Below are 7500 nucleotides of genomic sequence, written 5' to 3' on the forward strand. Positions count from 1 at the left end.
TGGTAGATGCTTCATAATAGGAATGGTGATGGTATAGGAGATATCTCTGGGCCCCCCAGCGGTGAACTCTTCTTCAAGTGACAGGGAAGAAACACCTACCCTTATGAATAGAATTTCTGATAATGATGATTCTAGCTTAAATCCAACAGGAAAGTTTGATTCTGACAACAGAAGTTTGAAAATGAGGAAAAAAATGTTTAAAATAGGAACATGGAATGTAAGAACCTTATTCAAAGCAGGCAAAATGGACAACCTTACTAAAGAAATGGATTCAATGAAATTAGATATTCTTGGAGTATGTGAAACCAGATGGACTGACAGTGGAAAGATCACAGATAAAGATAAAATCATGGTATATTCAGGTGGACAGAAACATCAGTATGGAGTAGGTATACTCATGAAGAAAGAAATTGCAAATGCCATGATATGATTCTGGCTTGTATCAGAAAGACTGATAATGGTAAAATTGAATGGGAAACCATTCAATGTAAACATTATTCAGATCTATGCACCAACACAAGACCATACAGAAAATGAAATTGAAGAGTTCTATGACAACTTACAGTAGTTTAATAGTGTGGTATTAATACTTTTACTTGGAACAGAGCACTTTTACAGCATAGTATTAATATTGCCACAGGTGTTGCTCAGTTAATTTTCCATCTCGGTTTAATGGATTGACAAAGGTGTAAAAATTAATCATTTAAACTTTTTTTTTTTACAAATACAGGAAAAATGAAATTGTCCGTACTGTTACCTTTAACAAGACCTTCTTTGCATGAAAGACAAGTACAAACTGAGCTGGCTCTGCTGACATTTGAAGGATTTGAATAATGTCTCAATTTCTGTGCTTTTTGTCAAGCCCAAGCTTTACTCATTTCCCCAGTTAATAATTATTCTGTGTAAACTAGCATTAGACATGCTTCTGAGTGTCCTATATTTAGAAAATGTCTTTTCAAATTCCCAATTCACAGCACAACAGTTCATTCAATTAAGCAGATTTTTTGACAGTACAAGCAGGGATAATCATTATGCCAAATATAATCAATTGAGCAAATTCATTAAATTTTGAGTCTTTGCCAATCCCACTCATCCCGTTTTTATTAAATATTTACAGCTGACAGGATTATTATTTCGAATACTTCCAAGTATGAGTCAAGAAGTGACTGCATCGAGTTCAGAAACCTGCTTTCATTGACAAAACCAGCTGAGGACAACAGGGAGAGCAGGTTGGTAATGTATTGCAAGTGGGTGCTACATGCTGTTATTCTGGCTTTGAGAATAAAATCAAATGAGAGCTGTGAAGCAAACATGCATCTGCAGGCTATATGAAGTAATGACAGGTTATTATAAGCCTCACAACAGGGGCTTTAGGAACAAAGGATCCTGTTAGTGATGTGTTAGTATTCACAACATCTCAGTGACGGCATTACACTGATTTATATTTATATTTTATTGGCCCTCATCACATGATTTTCAGGTTATAAATGGAAGATTTAACCCGCATTTTGGAATGCATATAGAGATGGTAAACTATCTGACATGTTACACGCAAAAAGCTCAGTATGGTGGCTCAGTAATACCTAACTCCTCCTAACTTACAGCTTATCTATAAATGAGCAAAGAAGTGGAGTTGAGCGGAGTTGACACTCCCTTTGATTATGCACAACTTTAAGGCTTAATACAAGTTTAAAAAGTGAGTTTTTTAGAAATTCACCTCATGTACAGTTGTCATAAACAGGAAAATCAGCTACAGAGACCAAAACTAATGTTTGTAAAAGGCTGTAAACATGTTCATTTCTGCTGTAAAGTTGGAGATTTTAACTTAGAGGTCTATGGGGATGGATTCATTTTTGGAGTCAGCCTCAAGTGGACATTCAAAGAACTGCACTTGTTGCCACTTCAATTTTGGTTTCACTTTTTAGCCCCAGATGTTGTTTAGTTAAGGACAGAGAGATAAAAGCAAGAAAACAAATTGTGAATCATAACTTAGCATAGTTACAAAAAGCAAACAGATGACGGCTGAATGTCGAGCAAAAGCACAGTCTTAAAGTCCAAGAGATAACTGAAGTAACTAAACCAGAGAAAACACAAAAATCCAAAAGAAAAAATACAGAAACCTGATGAAGTCAAGAAGCACCTGAAGCACAAGGAAGAAGTCCGGCTGGAACACATGAAGTAGGTGAACATGAAGCAGGCAAACAGGAGGTCAACAGGTGGAAAACAGCACAAAACAGAACAAAACAGGACAAACTGGTAGAAAACAAAGGAAGAACCTGGACTACATATACGTAAAGACCCAGTGGGGAGACAAATCACATAAATCAGAAAAGGAGGGAAAAACTGATGAACACAGGAAATAAAACATAAGAGACACACAAAGATGCGAGTCTTTACAAAATAGAACAGGCTCGTTATCAGGCTTCTGCTGAGCTTGATGATAAGCTTATCATTTGAATCAGGTGTGTTGGAAGAGGGAAACATCTAAAACATGCAGGATAGTGGCCCTCCAGGAACTGAGTTTGACACCCCTGGCCTAAGGAAAGATTGCTCATATTTTCCTTGCTTCCACATTTAGTTAAAATTCTCACATGATGCATGGACATTAGCATCATGTAGATCTGTCCGAGTCACATTTACAGAGCCAGAGCTGCTCACCAACACTGGATTTCCTTTCAGTACATGCACAAAACAAGGAACTAGCCAGCTGTGAAGAGATATTTACTAAATGTGACAAAACATTTCTTGGATTAGAACTGCATACTCCACCTTTAAAAATAAGCCACACTGAGTCCAAACAGACCTTTTCCTCCTCACCGACTCAGAGAAAATTTTCTTAGCTGCTGCTGAAGAAAAAGCTACCAAGCACAACAGAATGACCTGGTGGAGGCTCAGTGAAGCCTTGAAATGAAAAAAAAAAAAAGTCTGCCTGCAGCTTTTGCTCAAGTGTGCTCAGTCAAAATGGAAACTCATTAAAATCAAGTGGCACCGACATAATAGAAGTCAGCACGCAACAACTCACTTCTAGCTGTCAGTTTTTCTCCGTGTACAGTTTGGCAAAGATCACAACATCAAACTTCACTTAAAAACTGTTCTAATGCCAGCGGAAAAAAAAGGCAAAAAATAAATTAAAAAATGACCGGACAAAAAGGCACGAACCTCTGATACTGTCAGTGCTGTAAGAAGGAAGGAGTTTTTCTGTGAACTTACAGACTGTTGGGTTATTCATATAGAGTATGTAACCTTTACAAGCTTGCATAAGTTAGAGTTTATTATATAATATTGTCTTTTATGTGCAGCTGTGTGAAAAGTACATTTGCTCAAGCACTGTGAGTGAAATATTGTATTTTCTACTCCACTACATTTTACACAATAGATAGCACAACAGGTCTCTAAAATATGACCCATTATTATAGATTAGTATTTTATAATCTGTCTGACATGTCTCACTACACCACATATGGATTTTTCCTTCTGAGATTAAACTTCATGTTCCAATGATACAAAAATATGAGAAAAAACAAAGAAACACAGAAAATTACAGAAAAATTTAAAACAGATTTGTGGATCAGACCTTTGTTGTTCTCTCATTAATCATGTTTGAATCTTCAGATTTATCTGCTGTCTCTGTACATAAACCTGGATCTAAATTAGTTAAAGTCTGCAGCAGCTACAACAGTAACACACTGATGACACTCTGATGCTTCACTATTAATAATTGAACCATTTAATACATAATAAAATATCAGTCAGAATGACCAAACATGTACTTTGACTGTAATACTTTAGGTACACTACTGGTCAAAAGTTTCAGAAAGCCCCAATTTTTCCATTTTTAAAAAATTGAAATTTAGTAGTTCAGGTCCAATGAATAGCCTGAAATGGTACAAAGATGAGTGGTGAACTGCCAGAGGTTAATAAAGGGGTAAAGTTACCCAAAACTGAAAAATAATGTACATTATACAAAAAGGTCTTCTTCAGGGAACAAGAAATGGGTTAACATCCTGAAGCTGTTCTGCAACAATGGAGGTTGATCGATCCTTGAAAGTTGCTGCTACCAAATCCTACAGGTGTCCCAACTTTTCTGGATTACTTACAACCCCCTCTGTCTGCATAGAAGTAGAGGTGGAACACACTGTGGCACCACATCCACAGAGCATTATTTGAACAGTTTTTTACTGCAGAAAGTCGTAGAAAGGGCAATTAACAATAGTGGAGAGACAGACCATCAAAACACTTAAAAATGTAGTGTGCACTGTAGAGAAATTACAAAGAAAGTCAAGGTGTCAGTGAGTACAGTTTTCTTCACCATCAAAAGGGTCACAAACTGGAGGAAACTCTGACAGGAAAAGGTGTGGAAGACCCAAAGCCACAACAGAATCAGAAGACAAGTTTCTGAGAGTCAACAGCTTGTGTGATAGATGGCTCACAGGACAACAGCTTCATAGTGGTCGTAGTAAGACGTCTCAGTTTCAACTGTGAAGAGAAGACGTGGAGTTGCAGGTTTGATTGGTGGAATTGGAGTAAGAAAGCCATTGCTTAGACTTCAAAATAAGAAAAAGAGGCTTGTCTGGGCCATGAAACACCGCCAATGGACTATTAAAGAATGGAAAAAGAGATTATGGACTGATGAATCAAAATTTGAAATCTTTGGTTCCACACAGAGGATTTTTGTATTGCATCGAGTAGGAGAAAGGATGGTTCCTCAGTATGTGACATCAACTGTCAAACATGGAGGAGGAAGCATGATGTTCTGGGGCTGTTTTACTGGATCCAGGGTCGGTGACTTGTACAGAGTGAGAGCAACCCTGAACCAAAACAGCTACCACAGCATTCTGCAGCACCATGCGGTACCCTCTGGTATGTTCCTAGTTGGTCAGAGGTTCATCCTGCACCAAGATAATGACCCAGAACATGAGTCCACACTCTGCCAGAACCACCTTAGGAGCCTGAAAACATGGGAGTGTCCCGAACAGTCTCCAGTCTTAAACCCCATGGAGCTGGTTTGGGGGTGAACTGGACAGAAGAGTGAAAGCAGAGTAACCTACAAGAGCCACACATTTATGGGAACTTCTGCAGCAGAGTTAGGAAGAACTTTCTGAAGAATATTTGATTTCTATTGTTGGAAAGAATTCTACGAGTGTGTTCAGCTGTTATATCTGACAAAGATGGCTACTTTGAGTCAGAAGTTTAGAATACATGTTGGTTCTACATTCATTTTTTTGAACTTCATTTGTTTATTTGTTGTGTGCTTTCAGTGCAATGAGACATTAGCATGCACAATTTCCAATGAAAAACTGCGGTGTCCTAAATATTTTTGACCAGTACTGTGCATTTTAACTGTATTGCTGTTGACGCTTCACTTTTTCATGCTGGATTTTTACTTGCAACTGAGTATTTTTACTTTTCTGTATATACTTCTACTTAAGTCAATGATATAAATATGTCTTTCAGCAGAATCATCTTTGCCCAGATTTTTTGTTAGGCTTCACTCAAACAAGATACACAATTTCACAAAACAGGTGAATTGAGACCTTCAGTCGTAATTCTACATCTTTAATTTACATGTTAACAGATGGTCCATCATGTATTATGCTGTAAATGAAGTAAAGTAGGCTGAAAAGTAATTTACCACAGATACACAATGTATTCCCAAAGACAGCAATGAATCTGTATGCTGAAAATGTTCACTCTAAAAGTCATAATTCACCTTTCTGCATTGGCGTGTCAGAGCAGAAGTTTTCAGTTGAGCCACTTAATAATCATTTAATTCTAAATCCTAATCAAAAAACTATCAATGTTTAACTGGGATTAATTTTTTAAGGTGCTTTTGAATCATTATTTGTGCTCAGTGTGACCAAAAGGTTTGCAAACTGTTGTAAATATTTGTTATTGATTCTGCGAGGAACAAAATGACAGTCTCTGAGATCTGATGTGAGATTAAGCTTTGGCAGGAAGTGGAACAGCCACACTTCATAAAGTTCTGGCTGAGTTTGAAGCAGAACAGTCATATGGACCTGAGCTCAGTCTGCATCTCCGAGCAGCTGCCTGACAGCAAAGCAGTTCCAACTCCGCTCTGATGTTAGTTTCATGACAGGACAGCAGCGTTTTCTTCACTCAACATACTTCAAAACCTGAGGGAGAGCTTTTAAGGACCTGTCCACTTTGTTTCTTCTTAGGCATTAAGATGTGGCTCAAGCAGTGCATTTCTTTTCTCTTTGCATTCATTTATCTAGACGCTACTTTCTCAAAGATGCTTTTTTGGGTTAATTGAAGGTGGCAGCATAAATATGTTTAAAGAAAAGCTCTGATCATGCACAGAGGGCTGAATGTTCACCTCTTATGTAATATCAAATATCCACCGTCTTTGGGCTGCAGAAGCGGAGGAGGTAGAAGCGATCTGTAATGCTCAAACAATTGATGCAAGGCTTTAAAGGAAATCATTCCTAGCATCTTCATCAGTGTTATCCAACAATGCAAAGCAGCATCAATGTATAAAAAAGCAACTTTTCTGGGAAACTGCAATAAAGGAGACTGCCTGAGGACATAATTTGAATCTAAATGGAGAGCAAATGTGAAGAAAGTCTTTATTGCTGTGCTTACTTCAGGTTTCCTCTCTGTCTCTGCTCATGAAGCTGTTCCTTTAAATCAGAATAAAACACCATTCCTCCTTTTCTTACACAACGTGCCCTTTTTTTTTCTGCTGTGCGAGCCAACACTCCCCCATGTGTTTGCATTACTTTAACCCGACAATCTGACACTGGGATTTCCTACAAGCAAGTGTAGTGTGTGGGCTGTTTCGCTGAGCGGAGATGTGCGGGGTCATGTGTGGATACGTGGGAGGGAACGTACAGTATCAGGTTCTAAGTATATTCACTGGAAGCCACAGCGAACTAAAAGAAGTGCTGGCAAATCAAGTGTAGTTAACTTAGGAGGAAATGATCGCTGACACAGATTCCAACATAACAATACAAACGTGTCCTTCTGCAGACATTTTGCATTAAATCTTGAAATCTGTGTTTTTCTCAAGAATTCAGGGACATTGGATTTGTTTTGCTTTTGACAGTTTATGTGATCAAATTGTGCCATCTAGTGGAGAATAAATGTGACCCACAGAACTGAGCAGCAAGTTTGAAGACCCAGTTCTGTAGCTGTAAATGCCGGTTTACTGTACATAATAACAAGGGGTTGTTATTTTACACTGGGTTTCTGCAGGGCATAAAAAAGCATTAACAGTCATTAAATTGATTTTGTGAAAGTTAAGGCCTTAAATGAAATTAATAGCCATAAAATTTGATTCTCAGTGAAATTAAAAATTCTTTCTGCAGTTTTCAAGAAAAATATTTGACAATAACAATACATAGAGTGCAATTTGTCAGATATGTGCATCTGCATAAGCATGCCGAAGCATTGCAATAATTGTTCCGGTCAGTCGGCTACAATTTCCAAAAACTGCATGTTTGGAAAGTGTCCAGCATGGTGGACCAGGTGGAGGAGAGC

This window comes from Acanthochromis polyacanthus, chromosome 10, assembly GCF_021347895.1.
Source record: "Acanthochromis polyacanthus isolate Apoly-LR-REF ecotype Palm Island chromosome 10, KAUST_Apoly_ChrSc, whole genome shotgun sequence".
Taxonomy (NCBI): domain Eukaryota; kingdom Metazoa; phylum Chordata; class Actinopteri; family Pomacentridae; genus Acanthochromis; species Acanthochromis polyacanthus.